This window comes from Hordeum vulgare, chromosome 2H (assembly GCF_904849725.1).
Source record: "Hordeum vulgare subsp. vulgare chromosome 2H, MorexV3_pseudomolecules_assembly, whole genome shotgun sequence".
Classification (NCBI taxonomy): domain Eukaryota; kingdom Viridiplantae; phylum Streptophyta; class Magnoliopsida; order Poales; family Poaceae; genus Hordeum; species Hordeum vulgare.
In genome coordinates this window covers 125,600,670-125,621,174 of record NC_058519.1, presented here as the reverse complement: position 1 = coordinate 125,621,174, position 20,505 = coordinate 125,600,670, and positions in this window count along the sequence as shown.

Below are 20,505 nucleotides of genomic sequence, written 5' to 3'. Positions count from 1 at the left end.
CTCATCCATGTCATTGATTTCCTCGGTGTCCAACTCCGGCAAGTCATCTCCTGTCTTTTCGTAGGCTTGCAACTGAGGGAATAACTGTCGTCGCAAACGGCATCCGGCGACAAGCACAGAAGAATGACGTGAATAAGAGATAAAGGGAAAGCTAATACACCACTTACCACTCGAGCCGGATGTTGAGATCGTAGGGGGGCTGGCCCCATTGCCATCCCTCTTCGTCCATTTGGGCGGCACATATGAGGTTCACCCGCCTCACCACATGCACCTACCTCAGCTCCTTCATGGAGAGCCGACATCGGTCCTGTCGGCCGCTCATCTGACAGATGAGGTGTAGGCGGCGCTGAAATGGTTGCACCCAGCACGCCACTATGGTGGTGAGGAGCTCCACGCCTGTGAGGCATTCCTTCTCGGCCAGCTAGGCCAGCTGGACCTAAATCTAGTCCACCTACTCGATCGGATGCGACACGGCCGACTTCAAGTTCTGCATGGCGACTGGGGGCGTGTTGATGCAGTCGTGCAGCTGGATGAGTTCGTGGGCTGGAATGACGTTCTTCACGTAGAAGAACCCCTTGTGCCAACTCTTCACCGAGTCTTGTAGGGGAAGCTTTGGGAAGCTAGATCCCGTGCAGTGGTAGACGAGTGCCGCCCCGCTGGCGGTCATCTCCTTCACATTGGTGGTATTGTTCACTGATGATCCACAAGTATAGGGGATCAATCGTAGTCCTTTCGATAAGTAAGAGTGTCAAACCCAACGATGAGCAGGAGGATCTGACAAGTGGTTTTTAGCTAGGTAAAATCTGGAAAGCTATCATCAATAGGTTGTGGGTCATCAAGAATGTTCTCCAACCTAGACAAGTTATCTGCTACTGGGTTATCAGCACCGTTTCTGTCGACAACGTGCAAATCAAATTCTTGTAGCAAGAGAACCCATTTGTAAGTCTAGGTTTAGCGTTTTTCTTCTCCATGAGGTACTTAATAGCAGCATGATCGGTGTGAATAGTGACTTTGGAATCAACTATGTAAGACCTGAACTTTTCACACGCAAACACGACTGCTAAAAACTCCTTCTCCGTAGTATCATAGTTTCTTTGGGCACTGTCTAGAGTTTTACTAGCATAGTGAATAATATTCAACTTCTTATCGACTCTTTGCCGTAGAACAGCACCAGCAGCATAATCGCTAGCATCACACATGGTCTCAAAAGGCAAGTTCCAATCAGGTGGTTGAACAATAGGTGCATTTATCAAAGCCCTCTTAAGTATTTTGAAGGCTTCCTCACAATCATCGTCAAAAACAAAAGGAATATCCTTTTGCAAGAGATTGGTAAGAGGCCTACAAATCTTAAGGAAGTCTTTAATGAACCTTCTATAGAAACCAGCATGACCTTATACCTTTGATATCTGTGGGATATGGCATTTTCTCGATTGCATTAACCTTAGCCTTATCGACTTCAATACCTCTTTCAGAAATTTTATGACCTAAGACGATGCCTTCATTAACCATAAAGTGGCACTTCTCCCAATTCAAGACAAGATTGGTGTCTTTACATCTCTGCAAGACCCGATCAAGGTTGCTGAAGCAATCATAAAAGGAAGACCCGTAAATGGAGAAGTCATCGATGAAAACCTCAACAATATTTTCACAAAAGTCAGAGAATATAGCCATCATACATCTTTGAAAGGTGAAAGGTCATTACATAAGCCAAAAGGCATACGTCTATAAGCAAAGGTACTAGAAGGGCAGGTGAAAGTGGTTTTCTCCTGGTCAGATTATGCAACTGGTATTTGGGAGAAACCAGAATAACCGTCTAGAAAGCAGAAGTGTGTGTGTTTGGACAACGTTTCTAGCATTTGGTCGATAAAAAGGAAAAGGGTAATGATCTTTCCTAGTGGCTTTATTCAATTTCATAAAATCGATCACTATCCTATAGCCAGTAATAATCCTCCGTGGGATCAATTCATCCTTATCATTAGGGACAACGGTAATGCCTCCCTTCTTAGGGACGCAATGCACCGGACTCACCCAGTCGCTGTGATCAATAGGATAGATAATACCCGCTTCCAGGAGCTTTAGTATTTCTTTTCTTACTACTTCTTTCATCTTAAGATTTAATCTCCTTTGATGATCAGCAACTGGTTTGAAGTCAGGATCAGTTTTAATCTTGTGCTGGCATAGAGTGGGACTAATGCCCTTAAGATCATCAAGAGTATATCCAATAGCAGCACGGTGCTTCAAGGGAATTTTTAGCAACTTCTTTTCTTCATGCTCTGAGAGGCTAGCACTAATTATAACAGGATATATCTATTTTTAATCAAGATAAGCATACTTAAGAGTATCAGGCAAATATTTAAGCTCGAACACAGGATCACCCTTTGGTGGGGGTGGATCCCCAAGCAGTTCAACAGGCAGATTGTTCTTAAGGATAGGATATTGTTCTTAGACAACTCTATCTATCTCATCCCTTTCATCCATATGCATATCATTTTCGTGCTCAAGCAAGTATTGCTCTAAGGGATCAGTAGGAGCCACGGTGATAGAGGCTAGGGCAATAGTTTCATCCCTATAAGGCAACTCCTTTTCATGAGGTTGTCTACCAAACTTAGGGAAATTGAACTCATGTGACACACCTTCAAATCCAACAGTGACAGTTTGCTTCTCACAATCAATATGAGCATTGACATTATTGAGAAAGGGTCTACCAAATATGGCGGGACAAAAGCTATCTTGTGCGGTAGCATGAACGAGGAAATCAGCATGATACTTTGTTTTACCACACAAGACTTCAACATCCCTAACAATTCCCACAGGGCAGATAGTATCTCTATTGGCAAGCTAAATAGTGACATCAATAGGTTCTATCTCAACAGGTGCAATCTCATCTTTGATTTCATCATATAAGGATTGAGGTATTGCACTAACACTAGCACCCACGTCACATAAGCCATGATAACAATGATCTCCTATCTTAACAGAAACCACAGGCATGCCAACAACAGGCCTATGTTTATCTCTAACATGAGGTTTAGCAATTCTAGCAGCATCTTCACAGAAGTGGATATTATGTCCCTCAACATCGTCGGACAGAACATTTTTTATAATAGCATTGCTAGGTTCAACTCTAATTTTCTCAGGGGGTGTAGGTGTTCTAATATAGCCTCTACGTATCACAGTTGAAGCTTTATAATGATCCTTTATCCTAACAGGTAAAGGTGGTTTCTCAATGTAAGCACTGGGAACAATAGGATCATTATAGGCAATGACTTTCTCTTCAACTGGAGTGGGTTTAACTACATTGACTTCTAAAGGAGGGTGATATTTAAACCACTTCTCTGTGGGGAGATCAATATGAGCAGCAAATGATTCACACAATGAAGCTACTATCTCAGAGTCAAGGCCATACTTAGCGCTAAAATCACTAAAGGTATTTGTCCCAACAAAGGATTTAACGCAATCAAATGTGAAATTCCTACCTGACTCCTTACCTTCTTCAAGCTCCCAATCTTCAGAGTTGCATTTAATTATCTCCAATAAATTCCATTTGAAGTCAATATTTCTTTTCATAAAAGAACCGGTAGAAGAAGTGTCAAGCATGGTGCGATCATCATGAGAAAGCCGAGCATATAAGTTCTGAATGATAATTCCTCTCAAGAGCTCATGATTGGGGCATGAATATAACATTGATTTAAGCCTCCCCCAAGCTTTAGCGATGCTTTCTCTGTCACGAGGCCAAAAATTGTAAATATAATTTCGATCACGATGTACTAAATGCACAGGATAAAACTTTTGCTGAAATTCCAATTTCAACCGATTGTAGTCCCATGATCTAGTATCATCACATATCCTATACCATGTCAACGCCTTATTCTTCAAAGATAAAGGAAATACCTTCTTCTTGACCTCATCCTCGGGAAAACCTTCAAGCTTAAATAAACCACAAACTTCATCTACATAGATTAGATGCAAGTCTGGATGTGATGTTCCATCTCCTATAAAAGGATTAGCCAGCAGTTTCTCAAGCATACCCGAAGGAAATTCAAAGCAAATATTTTAGTAGGTGCAGCTGGTTGAGACTATTTGTGCTTCTGTTCGAGGTGAAGATACCCCGAACAAGCCCCTCAAAGGATTAGTATCCATAGTGACAAGTGACAATAAATTTCAGCACACTATATGAATGTTTCCTTACCAAGTTCCACTTACCAAAGGTGCTTCACTCCCCGGCAACGGCGCCAGAAAAGAGTCTTGATGACCCACAAGTATAGGGGATCAATCATAGTCCTTTCGATAAGTAAGAGTGTCGAACCCAACGAGGAGCAGAAGGATCTCACAAGTGGTTTTCAGCAAGGTAAAATCTGCAGGCACTGAAATTGTCGGTAACAAGTGATTGTGTGGTGAGATGATTCATAGCAAGCAACAAGAAACAAAAGTAGCAACGGTGCAGCAAAGTGGCCCAATCCCTTTTGTAGCAAGGGACAAGCCTGGACAAAGTCTTATAGGAGGAAAAGCGCTCCCGAGGACACACGGGAATTTCTCTCATGCTAGTTTCATCATGTTCATATGATTCGTGTTTGTTACTTTGGTAGTTTGATATGTGGGTGGACCAGCGCTTGGGTACTGCCCTTACTTAGACAAGCATCCCACTTATGATTAACCCCTCTCGAAAGCATCCGCAACTACGAAAGAAGAATTAAGACAAAGTCTAACCATAGCATTAAACTAATGGATCCAAATCAGCCCCTTACGAAGCAACGCATAAACTAGGGTTTAAGCTTATGTCACTCTAGCAACCCATCATCTACTTACTACTTCCAATGCCTTCCTCTAGGCCCAAATAATGGTGAAGTGTTATGTAGTCGATGTTCACATAACACCACTAGAGGAAAAACAACATACAACATATCAAATTACCGAACAAATACCAAATTCAAATGACTACTATTAGCATGACTTATCCCATGTCCTCAGGAACCAAAGTAACTACTCACAAAGAATAATCATAATCATGACCAGAGAGGTAATGAGTAGCAGCAAGGATCTGAACATAAACTCTTCCACCAAGTAATCCAACTAGCATCAACTACAAAGAGTAATCAACACTACTAGCAACCGTACAAGTACCAATCGGCTTCGCGAGACGGAGATTGGTTACAAGTGATGAACTAGGGTTTGGAGATGAGATGGTGCTGATGAATATGTTGATGGTGATGAGTCCCCTCCGATGAGAGGAGTGTTGGTGATGACGATGGCGATGATTTCCCCCTCCGAGAGGGAAGTTTCCCGGCAGGATCATCCTGATGGAGCTCTAGATTGGTTCTGCTCAAGTTCCGCCTCGTGGCGGCGGCAAAACCACGAAAAAGCTCCTCCTTGATTTTTTTTCCAGACGAAACCATTCATATAGCAGAAGAGGGGGGCAAGAGGGCCAGCAGGCTGCCCACAAGCCCTCATGGCGCGGCCTGGGGGGGTGGTCGCGTCGTGCAGGCTTGTGTCCACCTACACGCGCCCCGCTGGCACTTCTTCGGCCAGTATTTTTTATAAATCCGGAAAAAAATCCTCGTTGATTTTTACGGCATTTGGAGTTGCGCAGAATAGGTATCTCAACTTTGCTCCACTTTCAGGCCAGAATTCCAGTTGCCGGCATTCTCCCTCTTCATGTAAACCGTGCAAAATAAGAGAGAAAAGGCATAAGAATTGTATCGTGAAGTGAAATAAAGCCCAAGAAGAGATAAATATCAACATGAAAACATGATGCAAAATGGACGTATCATTCACTACCATCAACTACTTCAAGTAGAAGAGTCGGCACCAGAGGTCCAGGGGCAGCTCGATCCCCAAGTAGCCCTCGCACAGCGCCACGAAGGCAGCAAGCTGTAGGACGGTGTTAGCGCTGATGTGGTGGGGTTGCAAGCCGAAGTGCATGAGGAACCGGCAAAAGAAGACGCTCGTCGGCAGCGTGAGCCCTCGGGCGAAGTGCTTCGTGAAAACCACCACCTTGGCGTCTTGCATGGCCAGGGCGTATTCCGCCCCCGTGATGCAGACGGCCACAAGCTCTACCAGTAGCAGCTTGCGGTGCTGGTAGAGGCATTCGATGTACTCCTCATCGACATTGCTGCCTTCCCAGCTGCCCTGGGTCGTCATCAAGCTCGGTGGTGGCTCGGTGCATCGGGTCGAAGGTGGTAGAGGCCAACAGATCGCAGCAGGCATCAGCGGCGAACAGTGGCACAGCAGGCACGCAGTCGGCGCTTATATCTCTGTCTCTCTCTATGTGGGAGGGGGAGCGATGGGGAGGGCAAGGTATGTGGACGGGGAAGCGAACGGAACCCTCGGCCCCTCCTCCTACCCATTTAAACCCCGCGCGTTGTAATGGGGGAGGGGATCTGACCTGCACGACCCCCCTTCCTCCGCGCCGCACGGACGGTGTTATTGCACGTTGGGAGCACCAACCATCGCTCCTTATCCACAAAAGATCCTCGCACGTGATCCTAGGCCGTGGTCAAGCGAGCCCTGCCCCATGGCCCGGTGTAGCCACGTGCATGGCTTGTCAGTCCTCGGCTCGCGGCGCGCCGCATGTGGCGTCCTTTCTCTACACGCCAGAGAGCCCGAGGCGGTCCACATGACGGCCGACTGCAATCCAGGCCGTTTACAATTGGCAAGCAGTCCGGCTACGGCTCCGCGAGCCCGCGAGCAAAGAATCCAAGCCGGCGAGGTCCAGCGCTCTCAGCCGGCGGACTTCCCGTGCTTCGGGGACTACTGACGGGGGGATAACCCCGGGGTAGGCAAATTTGAGCACTTCCCCCATCGTCCTTCCAAAAACAACACAGGGCTACCTCTTCTCCCCGGAATGCCAGTTGTCTATGGCCAACTACGCAGCCGATCCTGTCGAGGCAGACCCATTCTCCATCCATCTCGACTGCATCCCGCCAGCCAGATGGGTCAGCCCTAGGCACATCGCCCTGACGAGCGCGTCAGGGATGCATCATCAAAGGCATGACTATAGCGGCCCAGCTACCGCTGATCCGATCTCGCATGGCTACAGTGGCGGCGGTCGTACCACTGACTCTTGCTGACTATGACCATTCGAGGCGGCACAGCAGTAGCACCCCCATCCACTCCATTACCTGCCCCAGCGTGGCTATAGTGCAGCCGGCCGTGCCGCTGACTGCAGCCACCTACCACAAGACGACGGCACACAGTGCGGCCCTTACCGCTGTGTGACGAGCACCCACAAATAGCAACAACTAGCCGGCGGCCCCCGACTCCCGACAGGACGAAACAGCCGGCGGCCCTACACACTACAAGACCCCTCAAGCGGTGGACCCCCTGGCCAGCTTGAGAAGTGATACGTCTCCAACGTATCTGCTTTTCCAAACTCTTTTGCCTTTCTTTTGGACTATAATTTGCATGATTTGAATGGAACTAATGCGGACTGACGTTGTTTTCAACAGAATTGCCTTGCTGGTATTTTTTGTGCAGAAATAAAAGTTCTTGGATTGTCCTAAAAAATTATGGAGAATATGTTTGGAATTAATAAAAAATATTGGCGAAAGAATCAACTCGAGAGGGGCCACCACCTGGCCACAAGCCTACAGGGCGCGGCCACCCTATGGCGTGCCCCCTGTCTTGTGGGGCCCCTGTGGCTCCTCCGACCTCGTTTCCACTTCTATTTATTCCTATTCAGGGAGGAAAAAAATCAAGGAGGAGAGTTCATCGTGTTTTACAATACGGAGCCGCCGCCACCTCTTTTTTTCGCCGGGGGGGGGGGGGCAGATCTGGAGTCTGATTTGGGCTCCGGAGAGGGGAAATCAACGTCGTCGTCATCACCAACCATCCTTCATCACCAATTTCATAATGATCTCTGCCGTTCGTGAGTAATTACATCATAGGCTTGCTGGACAGTGATGGGTTGGATGAGATTTACCATGTAATAGAGTTAGTTTTGTTAGGGTTTGATCCCTAGTATCCACTATGTTGTGAGATTGATTTTGCTATGACTTTGTTATGCTTAATGCTTGTCACTAGGGCCCGAGTGCCATGATTTCATATCTGAACCTATTATGTTCTCTTGATCCTATCTTGCAAGTTGTAGACACCTATTATGAGTTATGTTCCGCATCCCCCAGGGTGACAATAACTGGGATTCTTACCGGTGATTACCGTAGTTTGAGGAGTTCATGTATTCACTAGGTGCTAATGCTTTGTTCCAGTTCTATATTAAAAGGAGGCCTTAATATCCCTTAGTTTCCATTAGGAACTCGCTCCCACGGGAGGGTAGGACGAAAGATGTCATGCAAGTTCTTTTCCATAAGAACGTATGACTATATATGGAATACATGCCTACATTACATTGATGAATTGGAGCTAGTTCTGTATCACCCTATGTTATAACTATTTCATGATGAATGCCATTTGACATAATAATCCATGAATGATCCATTGCCTACGAGATTTCCACATATTGATCTTTGCTAAGTTACTTTTCCGTTGCTACTGTTACAATCACTACAAAACTGCTAGTGTCACGTTTGCCACCATTACCGTTACTTCCATACTACTTTGCTACTAATTACTTTGTTGCAGATATTAAGTCTTTCATGTGTGGTTGAATCAACAACTCAGCTGCTAATACTCGAGAATATTCTTTGGCTACCCTTGAGTCGAATCAATAAATTTTGGTTGAATACTCTACCCTTGAAAACTATTGCGATCCTCTATACTTGTGGGTTATCAAGACCTTTTTCTGGCGCCGTTGCCAGGGAGTAGAGCTCTATTCTTTGAGTCACTTGGAATTTATATCTGTTGATCACTATGAAGAGTCTGAAAGACGCTAACACCAAGATCTACCCCTCAACTACGAGGACAGGTAAGGAACTGTCATCTAGCTCTGCACTTGATTCACCTTCTGTTATGAGTGTTGGGGAACGTAGTAATTTCAAAAAAGAAGATCCTACGTCACACAAGGATCTATGTATGGAGAAACCATCAACGAGCAAAGAGGTAGAGCATCTTCATACCGTTGAATATCGCATAGCGGAAGCATTACTATGAACATGGTCGATGGAGTCGTACTCGTGGCGATTCAAATCGTGGAAGATCCGATCCAAACACCGAACGTACGGTGTCTCCATGTTCAACACACCAACAGCCCGGGGATGTCTCCTCCTTATTGATCCAGCAACGAGGAAGAAGAAGTTGAGGGAGAACTCCGGCAGCACGACGGCATGGTGGCGGTTGTGGTGGTGCTATCCCGGCAGGGCTACACCTAGCGCTACCGAAACCGCAAACGGAGGAGAAAACGATCTAGGGAGAGAGAGGGGTGCCAAGGGCTTCATGTCTGCTCCTGGGCGCCCCATCTTCTCTATATATAGGTGGAAGGCGTGGGGAACAGCCCCTCCAAGCCTTAGGGCTCAGCCAAGGGGAGAGGAGGTGGAATCCTAGGGTGAATCCTATTTAGCGCCACAGGCGCCGATTTACAGGCAAATTTGCTAACCAGCGCGTGCATCGCGTTAGCTCGGCTGGGCCCATCTTCTGCTTTCTTCTCGAGTGACAAAAGAAAACCTGCGTTAGTTGGGATTCGAACCGGTGATCTGCCGGTCGATAGTGGGGCCGAGTAACCACTCTACCGTTCCGATCTAGTTGTCAAGGTACTGCTTCACACAGTCTTTTATCTTTTCTCTTACGTCTTTTTCTTTTTTCGTTTTTCTTTCTTTCACTTTTTAACTTTTTCGTCTTTGTTTTTATTCATCTTAGTTTTTAATTGCATGAACTTTTTCAAAATTGGTGAACTTTTTTTAATTATGATGAACTATTTTTTTGATAAATTATGATGAACTTTTTTCAAAATTGTTGAATTTTTTTCAGCTTTGATGAATTTTTTAATATAAAATTCATTGGTTTTTTCAAAAAAATTACTGAACTTTTTTTAAAATCTGTGAACTTCTTTCAAATTCCATGAACTTTTTTAAAAAATGATAAACTTTTAACAATTTTGACGAACTTTTTTCAAAACCGTGAATTGTTTTTAAAAATCTGTGAACTCATTTCATATTCGAAGAACTTTTTTCAAACATGATGAACTTTTTTTCAAAATCGACGAACATTTATAAAATTCGATGAACTTTTAAAAAATGATGAACTTTTTTAAATTCGATGAATGTTTTTGAAAATCAGTGAACTATTATTGAATTCGATTGACTTTATGAAAATTTTATGAACCTTTTCAAAATCCATGAACATTTTTAATATACGATTTTTAATTTTATAGTTTTATTTATTTCATTTCCTTCTTTTTGTGTAAGTCGATGATTATTGGGTCGGCCCAACAAAAGGCGCTGCACGCGCGAGGAGCAGGAACCGGCGCCTACACCGCCGTATAGGAGGACCTGAATCCTAGTCCCCTTCCTTCCCTTCCATACAAAGGTGGACTTTCCACCTTTCCCAACTGCATGGGCCATGAGGGACTTGTGTGCTTGGCCCAATAAGGCCAGGACATCACCCCTCAACCCATGCACACCCTTGGGACGTGGTGGAACCCTTGGTGAACTTCCGGACTCCTCCGGAAGTTTTCGGAACGTTCTAGAAGCTTCTCGGTACAATATCCGAAAATCCCAAAACTTTTGTGGTACCCAAAATATGACTTCCCAGATATAAATCTTTATCTCCGGAACTCCTCTTGACGTCCAGAATCTCATCCGGGACTCCGAACAACCTTCAATAACCACATATACGATTCCCATAACAACTCTAGCGTCACTGAACTTAAGTGTGTAGACCCTACGGGTTCGTGAAACATGCAGACATGACTGAGACATCTTTCCGGACACAAGTTCCTCGATGATTTCATCGGATGAACTACGATGTCAAGGATTCACTTAATCTCGTATGCAATTACCTTTGTCTACCGGTATGACACTTGCCCGAGATTCGATCGTCTGTATCCCTATACCTTGTTCAATCTCGTTACTGACAAGTCTCTTTACTCATTACGTAACATATCATCCCGTGGCTAACTCGTTAGTCACATTGAGAATGATGCATTACCGAGTGGGCCTACAGATACCTCTCCGTCACACGGAGTGACAAATCCCAGTCTAGATTCGTACCAACCCAAAAAACACTTTCGGAGATACCTTTATTACACCTTTATAATCACCCAATTAGTTGTGACGTTTGATACACCCAAAGCACTCCTACGGTATCCGGGAGTTCCACAATCTCATGGTCTAAGGAAATGATAGTTGATATTAGAAAAGCTTTAGCACATAAACTACACTATCTTGTGCTATGCTTAGGATTGGGTCTTGTCCATCACATCATTCTCCTAATGATATGATCCCATTATCAATGGCATCCAATGTCCATGATCAGTAAACCATGACCATCTATTAATCAACGATCTAGCGAACTAGAGGCTCACTAGGGACATGTTGTGGTCTATGTATTCACACATGTATTACGGTTTTCGGTTAATACAATTATAGCATGAATAATAGACAATTATCATGAAGAAGAAATATATTAATAACCATTTTATTATTGCATCTAGGGTATATTTCCAACAGTCTCCCACTTGCACTTGAATCAATAATCTTGTTCAACACCCATACAGTTCCGAGGTTCGATCATGTCTTGCTTGTGAGAGAGGTTTATTAGTCAACGGGTGTGAACCTTTCAGATCCATTTGTGCTTTACAAATCTCTATGTCATTCTATAGATGCAGCTACTCAGAGTTATCCGGATTAGTGTCAAAGCTTGCATCGATGTAACCCTTTACGACGAACTCTTTAATCACCTCCATAATCGAGAAAAAAAATCCTTAGTCCACTACTTACTAAGGATAACTTTGACCGTTGTCCAGTGATCCATTCTGGATCACTCTTGTACCCCTTGACTCACTCATGGCGAGTCACACTTCAGGTATGGTACACAGCATGGCATACTTTAGAGCCTATGGCTAAAGCATAGGGGACGACCTTCGTACTTTCTCTTTCTTCTACCATGGTCAGGTGTTGAGTCTTACTCAATATTCATACCTTACAACAAAGCCAAGAACCCCTTCTTGATGCTCCTTCAAAAACTTGTCAAGCCATGCATTTCGTAGAAAGTTCTATTAAGCACTTTGATCTATCTCCATAGATCTTGATGCTCAATGTTCAAGTAGCTTAATCCAGGTTTTCCTTTGAAAAACTCCGTTTCAACAACCCTTTACGCTTTCCAGAAATTCTACATCATTTCTGATCAATAATATGTCAACCACATATACTTATCAGAAATTCTATAGTGCTCCCACTCACTTATACAAGTTTCTCATAAACCTTGTATAAGCCCAAAAACTTTGATCATCTCATCAAAGTGTATATTCCAACTACGAGATGCTTGCTCCAGTCCACAGAAGGATCGCTGGAGCCTTGCATACTTGTTAGCATCCTTTAGGATCGACAAAACCTTGTGGTTGTATCGGATACAACCTTTCCTCAAGGAAACCATCGAGGAAACAATATTTGACATCCTATCTGCAAGATTTCATAAATGATGCAGCAACTGCTAACATAATTCCGTTAGACTTTCAGCATCGCTACAAGTGAGAAAGTCTCATCTTAGTCAACTCTTTGAATTCTTCGGAAACATCTTTGTGACAAGTCGAGCTTTATTAAGGGTGACTTTTCACCATCATCGTATGTCTTCCTTTTAAAGATCCATCTGTAGTTAATAGTCTTATGACCATCAAGTAGTTCTTCCAAAGTTTGTACTTTGTTTTCATACATGGATCCTCTCTCGGATTTCATGGCCTCCACCAATTTGTTGGAATATGGGCCCACCATCGCTTCTCCGTAGCTTGTTGGTTCATTGTTGTCTAGCAACAGGACCTCCAAGACAGGATTACTGTACCACTCTCGAGTGGTACGCGTCCTTGTGGACCTACGAGGTTCGGTAGTGACTTGATCTGAAGCTTCATGATCACTAACATCAGCTTACACTTCAGTTGGTGTAGGCGCCACACGAACAACTTCCTGTGCCTTGCTACACACTGGTTGAAGTGATGGTTCAATAACCTCATCAAGTCTCCACCATACTCCCACTCAATTCTTTCGAGAGAAACTTTTCCTCGAGAATGGACTTGTATCTACAAACAACCACTGTGTTTCCAGATCTGAGATAGGAGGTATACCCAACTGTTTTGGGTGTCCTATGAAGATGCATTTATCCGCTTTGGGTTCGAGCTTATCAGGCTGAAACTCTTTCACATAAGCATCGCAGCCCCAAACTTGTAAGAAACAACACCTTAGGTTTCTCTAAACCGTATAGTTCATACGGTGTCATCTCAACGGAATTACGTGGTAACCTCTTTAAAGTGAACGCGGTTGTCTCTAATGCCTAACCCATAAACGATAGTGGTAATTTGTTAAGAGACATCATAGTATGCACCATATCTAATAGGGCACGACTAAGACATACGGACACACCATCAGACCATGGTGTTCCAGGTGGCATGAGTTGTGAAACAATTTTCACGTGAAACAATGTTCACATTGTCTTAAATGTTTACCAAAATCGTAACTCGGATATATATGTTTACCTCCACGATCACATCGTAGACATATTATCCTCTTGTCACGATGATCTTCAACTTCACTATGAAATTACTTGAACCTTTCAATAATACAGACTTGTGTTGTTGGAATTATGCCCTAGAGGCAATAATAAATGTATAGTTATTATTATAATTCCTGTATCAAGATAATAGTTTATTATCCATGCTATAATTGTATTGAATGAAGACTCATTTACATGTGTGGATACATAGACAAAACACCGTCCCTAGCATGCCTCTAGTTGGCTAGCCAGTTGATCGATGATAGTCAGTGTCTTCTGATTATGAACAAGGTGTTGTTGCTTGATAACTGGATCACGTCATTGGGAGAATCACGTGATGGACTAGACCCAAACTAATAGACGTAGCATGTTGATCGTGTCATTTTGTTGCTACTGTTTCTGCGTGTCAAGTATTTATTTCTATGACCATGAGATCATATAACTCACTGACACCGGAGGAATGCTTTGTGTGTATCAAACGTCGCAACGTAACTGGGTGACTATAAAGATGCTCTACAGGTATCTCCGAAGGTGTTAGTTGAGTTAGTATGGATCAAGACTGGGATTTGTCACTCCGTGTGACGGAGAGGTATCTCGGGGCCCACTCGGTAATACAACATCACACACAAGCCTTGCAAGCAATGTAACTTAGTGTAAGTTACGGGATCTTGTATTACAGAACGAGTAAAGAAACTTGCCGGTAAACGAGATTGAAATAGGTATGCGGATACTGACGATCGAATCTCGGGCAAGTAACATACCAAAGGACAAAGGGAATGACATACGGGATTATACGAATCCTTGGCACTGAGGTTCAAACGATAAGATCTTCGTAGAATATGTAGGATCCAATATGGGCATCCAGGTCCCGCTATTGGATATTGACCGAGGAGTCTCTCGGGTCATGTCTACATAGTTCTCGAACCCGCAGGGTCTGCACACTTAAGGTTCGACGTTGTTTTATGCGTATTTGAGTTATATGGTTGGTTACCGAATGTTGTTCGGAGTCCCGGATGAGATCACGGACGTCACGAGGGTTTCCGGAATGGTCCGGAAACGAAGATTGATATATAGGATGACCTCATTTGATTACCGGAAGGTTTCGGAGTTGCCGGGAATGTACCGGGAATGACGAATGGGTTCCGGGAGTTCACCGGAGGGGGGCAACCCACTCCGGGGAAGCCCATAGGTATTTGTGGGGGTCACACCAGCCCTTAGTGGACTGGTGGGACAGCCCACCAAATCCTATGCGCCAAGGAAGAAAAATCAAAGGAAGAAAAAAAAAAGAGGAAGAAGTGGGAAGGGGGAAGGACTCCCTCCCACCAAACCAAGTAGGACTCGGTTTGGGGGGGGAGAGTCCTCCCCCCTGGCTCGGCCGACCCCTTGGGGTTCCCTTGGACCCCAAGGCAAGGTCCCCCTCCCTCCTCCTATATATATGGGGCTTTTAGGGCAGATTTGAGACGACTTTCTCACGGCTGCCCGACCACATACCTCCATAGTTTTTCCTCTAGATCGTGTTTCCGCGGAGCTCGGGCGGAGCCCTGCTGAGACAAGATCATGACCAACCTTCGGAGCGCCGTCACGCTGCCGGAGAACTCTTCTACCTCTCCGTCTCTCTTGCTGGATCAAGAAGGCCGAGATCATCGTCGAGCTGTACGTGTGCTGAACGCGGAGGTGCCGTCCGTTCGGTACTAGATCGTGGGACTGATCGCGGGATTGTTCGCGGGGCGGATCGAGGGACGTGAGGACGTTCCACTACATCAACCGCGATCTCTAATCGCTTCTGCTGTACGATCTACAAGGGTACGTAGATCACTCATCCCCTCTCGTAGATGGACATCACCATGATAGGTCTTCGTGCGCGTAGGAAAATTTTTGTTTCCCATGCGACGTTCCCCAACAGTGGTATCAGAGCTAGGTTCATGCGTAGATGTCTTCTCGAGTAGAACACAAAAGGTTTTGTGGGCGGTGATGTGCGTTTTGCTGCCCTCCTTAGTCTTTTCTTGATTCCGCGGTATTGTTGGGTTGAAGCGGCTTGGACCGACATTACTCGTACGCTTACGAGAGACTAGTTTCATCGTTACGAGTAACCCCCTTTGCTCAAAGATGACTGGCAAGTGACGGTTTCTCCAACTTTAGTTGAATCGGATTTGACCGAGGAGGTCCTTGATGAGGTTAAATAGCAACTCATATATCTCCGTTGTGGTGTTTGCGTAAGTAAGATGCGATCCTACTAGATACCCTTGGTCACCACGTAAAACATGCAACAACAAAATTAGAGGACGTCTAACTTGTTTTTGCAGGGTATGATTGTGATGTGATATGGCCAATGATGTGATGTGATATATTGGATGTATGAGATGATCATGTTGTAATAGAAATATCGACTTGCACGTCGATGGTACGGCAACCGGCAGGAGCCATAGGGTTGTCTTTATACTAACATATGTGCTTGCAGATGCGTTTACTATTTTGCTAGGATGTAGCTTTAGTAGTGATAGCATAAGTAGCACGACAACCCCGATGGCGACACGTTGATGGAGATCATGGTGTGGCGCCGGTGACAAGAAGATCGTGCCGGTGCTTTGGTGATGGAGATCAAGAAGCACGTGATGATGGCCATATCATGTCACTTATGAATTGCATGTGATGTTAATCCTTTTATGCACCTTATTTTGCTTAGAACGACGGTAGCATTATGAGGTGATCTCTCACTCAAATTTCAAGACGAAATTGTGTTCTCCCCGACTGTGCACCGTTGCTACAGTTCGTCGTTTCGAGACACCACGTGATGATCGGGTGTGATAGACTCAACGTTCACATACAACGGGTGCAAAACAGTTGCGCACGCGGAACACTCGGGTTAAGCTTGACGAGCCTAGCATGTGCGGGCATGGCCTCGGAACACATGAGACCGAAAGGTCGATCATGAATCATATAGATGATATGATTAGCATAGGGATGCTTACCACTGAAACTACTCCCGACTCACGTGATGATCGGACTTGGGATAGTGTAGGTGGATCATGAACCACTCAAATGACTAGAGAGATGTACTTTTTGAGTGGGAGTTTAGCATGTAATTTGATTAAGTTTAACTCTAATTATCTTGAACATAGTCTAAGTCCACTTTGAATATATTTGTGTTGTAGATCATGGCTCACGCAAGTGTCATCCTCAATTTTAATACGTTCCTAGAGAAAGCTAAGTTGAAAGATGATGGAAGCAACTTTGTAGACTGGGCTCGTAATCTTAAGCTAATCTTACAAGCTGGAAAGAAGGATTATGTCCTTAATGCTGCGCTAGGAGATGAACCACCCGCTACGGCTGATCAGGATGTTAAGAACGCTTCGTTAGCGCGTAAGGAGGACTACTCAATAGTTCAATGTGCAGTCTTGTATGGCTTAGAACCGGGACTTCAACGTCGCTTTGAGCGTCATGGAGCATTTGAGATGTTCCAGGAGTTGAAGTTCATCTTTCAGAAGAACGCCCGGATCGAGAGGTATGAGACCTCCGATAAATTCTATGCTTGCAAGATGGAGGAAAACTCGTCTGTCAGTGAACATGTGCTCAAAATGTCTGGGTACTCAAACGACTAGCTGAACTGGGGATTGAACTCCCGCAAGAAGCTATCACTGACAGAATCCTCCAATCACTGCCGCCAAGCTATAAAAGCTTTGTGTTGAACTACAACATGCAAGGGATGAACAAGTCTCCCGGCGAGTTGTTTGCGATGCTGAAAGTCGCAGAGTCTGAACTCCGTAAAGAACATCAAGTGTTGATGGTGAGCAAGACCACTAGTTTCAAGAGAAACGACAAAGGCAAGAAGGGCAATTCGAAGAAGAGCGGCAAGCCCGTTGCCAATCCGCCGAAGAAACCCAAGGCTGGACCTAAGCCTGAAACGGAGTGCTTCTATTGCAAGGGTATGGGTCACTGGAAGCGCAATTGCCCCAAGTATCTGGCAGATAAGAAGGCGGGCAAAGAAAAATCAGGTATATTTGACATACATGTTATTGATGTGTACTTAACCAGCTCTCGTAGTAGTGCCTGGGTATTCGATACCGGTTCTGTTGCTCACATTTGCAACTCGAAGCAGGAACTGCGGAATAGACGGAGGCTGGCGAAAGACGAAGTGACGATGCGCGTAGGAAACGGTTCCAAGGTTGATGCAATCGCCGTCGGCACCGTGTCACTTCAACTACCATCGGGATTAGTGATGAACTTAAATCATTGTTATTTAGTGCCTGCGTTGAGCATGAACATTATATCTGGATCTTGTTTATTGCGAGACGGTTACTCTTTTAAGTCTGAGAATAATGGTTGTTCTATTTCTATGAGTAACATCTTTTATGGTCATGCACCGAATGTGAGAGGATTGTTCATATTGAATCTCGATAGCGATACGCATATACATAACATTGAGACCAAAAGAGTTAGAGTAAACAATGATAGCGCCATATTTTTGTGGCACTGCCGCTTGGGTCATATTGGTGTAAAGCGCATGAAGAAACTCCATGCTGATGGACTTTTGGAGTCACTTGACTTTGATTCACTTGACACGTGCGAACCATGCCTCATGGGCAAGATGACTAAAACTCCGTTCTCCGGAACAATGGAGCGTGCAAGTGACTTGTTGGAAATCATACATACCGATGTGTGTGGTCCGATGAGCGTGGAGGCACGCGGCGGATATCGTTATTTTCTCACCTTCACTGACGATTTGAGTAGATATGGTTATGTCTACTTAATGAAACACAAGTCTGAAACATTTGAAAAGTTCAAGCAATTTCAGAGTGAAGTAGAAAATCATCGTAACAAGAAGATCAAGTTCCTACGGTCTGATCGTGGGGGTGAATATCTGAGTTTCGAGTTTGGTACTCACTTAAGACAATGTGGAATTGTTTCGCAGTTAAGACCGCCTGGAACACCACAGCGTAATGGTGTGTCCGAACGTCGTAATCGTACTTTATTAGAAATGGTGCGATCTATGATGTCTCTTACTGATTTGCCGTTATCGTTTTGGTGTTATGCATTAGAAACAGCTGCATTCACTTTAAATAGGGCACCATCGAAATCCGTTGAGACGACACCATACGAACTGTGGTATGGCAAAAGGCCAAAGTTGTCGTTTCTTAAAGTTTGGGGATGTGATGCTTATGTCAAAAAGCTTCAGCCTGAAAAGCTGGAACCCAAAGCGGAAAAGTGCGTCTTCATAGGCTACCCAAAAGAGACAGTTGGGTACACCTTCTATCTCAAATCCGAGGGCAAAGTGTTTGTTGCTAAGAACGGAACTTTTCTCGAGAAGGAGTTTCTCTCGAGAGAATTGAGTGGGAGGAAGATTGAACTTGACGAGGTTGTCGAACCTCTCATCCCTCTGGATGGTGGCGCAGGGCAAGGGGAAACCCCTGTGATTGCGACGCCGGTTGAGGAGGAAGTTAATGATGATGATCATGAAACTCCAGTTCAAGTTTCTGTTGAACCACGCAGGTCGACGAGATCACGCGCTGCTCCAGAGTGGTACGGTAATCCCGTCTTGACAATCATGTTGTTAGACAACAATGAACCTGCAAATTATGAAGAAGCAATGGTGGGCCCAGATTCCAACAAATGGCTAGAAGCCATGAAATCCGAGATAGGATCCATGTATGAGAACAAAGTATGGACTTTGGAGATACTACCTGAGGGCCGCAAGGCTATTCGGAACAAATGGATCTTTAAGAAGAAGACGGACGCTGACGGTAATGTGACCGTTTATAAAGCTCGACTTGTGGCAAAGGGTTTTTCGCAAGTTCCAGGAATTGACTACGATGAGACTTTCTCTCCCGTAGCGATGCTTAAGTCCGTCAGAATCATGTTAGCAATAGCTGCATTTTTCGATTATGAAATTTGGCAGATGGATGTCAAAACGGCGTTCCTTAACGGTTTCCTTAAGGAAGAGTTGTATATGATGCAACCCGAAGGTTTTGTTGATCCTAAAAATGCTGACAAAGTGTGCAAGCTCCAGCGATCCATTTATGGACTGGTGCAAGCATCTCGGAGTTGGAACAAACGCTTTGATGAGGTGATCAAAGCATTTGGGTTTATACAAGTGGTTGGAGAATCTTGTATTTACAAGAAAGTGAGTGGGAGCTCTGTGGCGTTCCTAATATTACCAGTGTTACAAGGTACGAGATTGAGTAAGACTCAGTGCCCAGCAACTGATGAAGATAGAGAGCATATGCGCTCCGTCCCCTATGCTTCAGCCATAGGCTCTATCATGTATGCGATGCTGTGCACTAGACCGGATGTTAGCCTGGCCATAAGTATGGCAGGCAGGTTCCAGAGTAATCCAGGAGTGGATCACTGGACAGCGGTCAAGAATATCCTAAAGTACTTGAAAAGGACTAAGGAGATGTTTCTCGTGTATGGAGGTGACGAAGAACTCGCCGTAAAAGGTTACGTCGATGCAAGCTTTGACAAAGATCCAGACGACTCTAAGTCGCAAACCGGATACGTATTTATTCTTAATGGGGGTGCAGTAAGCTGGTGCAGTTCCAAGCAAAGCGTCGTAGCAGATTCTACATGTGAAGCGGAATACATGGCTGCCTCGGAGGCGGCTAAGGAGGGTGTCTGGATGAAGCAGTTCATGACGGATCTTGGAGTGGTGCCAAGTGCACTGGATCCAATAACCTTGTTCTGTGACAACACTGGTGCCATTGCCTTAGCAAAGGAACCAAGGTTTCACAAGAAGACCAGACACATCAAACGACGCTTCAACCTCATCCGCGACTACGTCGAGGAGGAGGATGTAAATATATGCAAAGTGCACACGGATCTGAATGTAGCAGACCCGCTGACTAAGCCTCTTCCACGGCCAAAACATGATCGACACCAGAACTGTATGGGTGTTAGATTTATTACAATGTAATTCACATG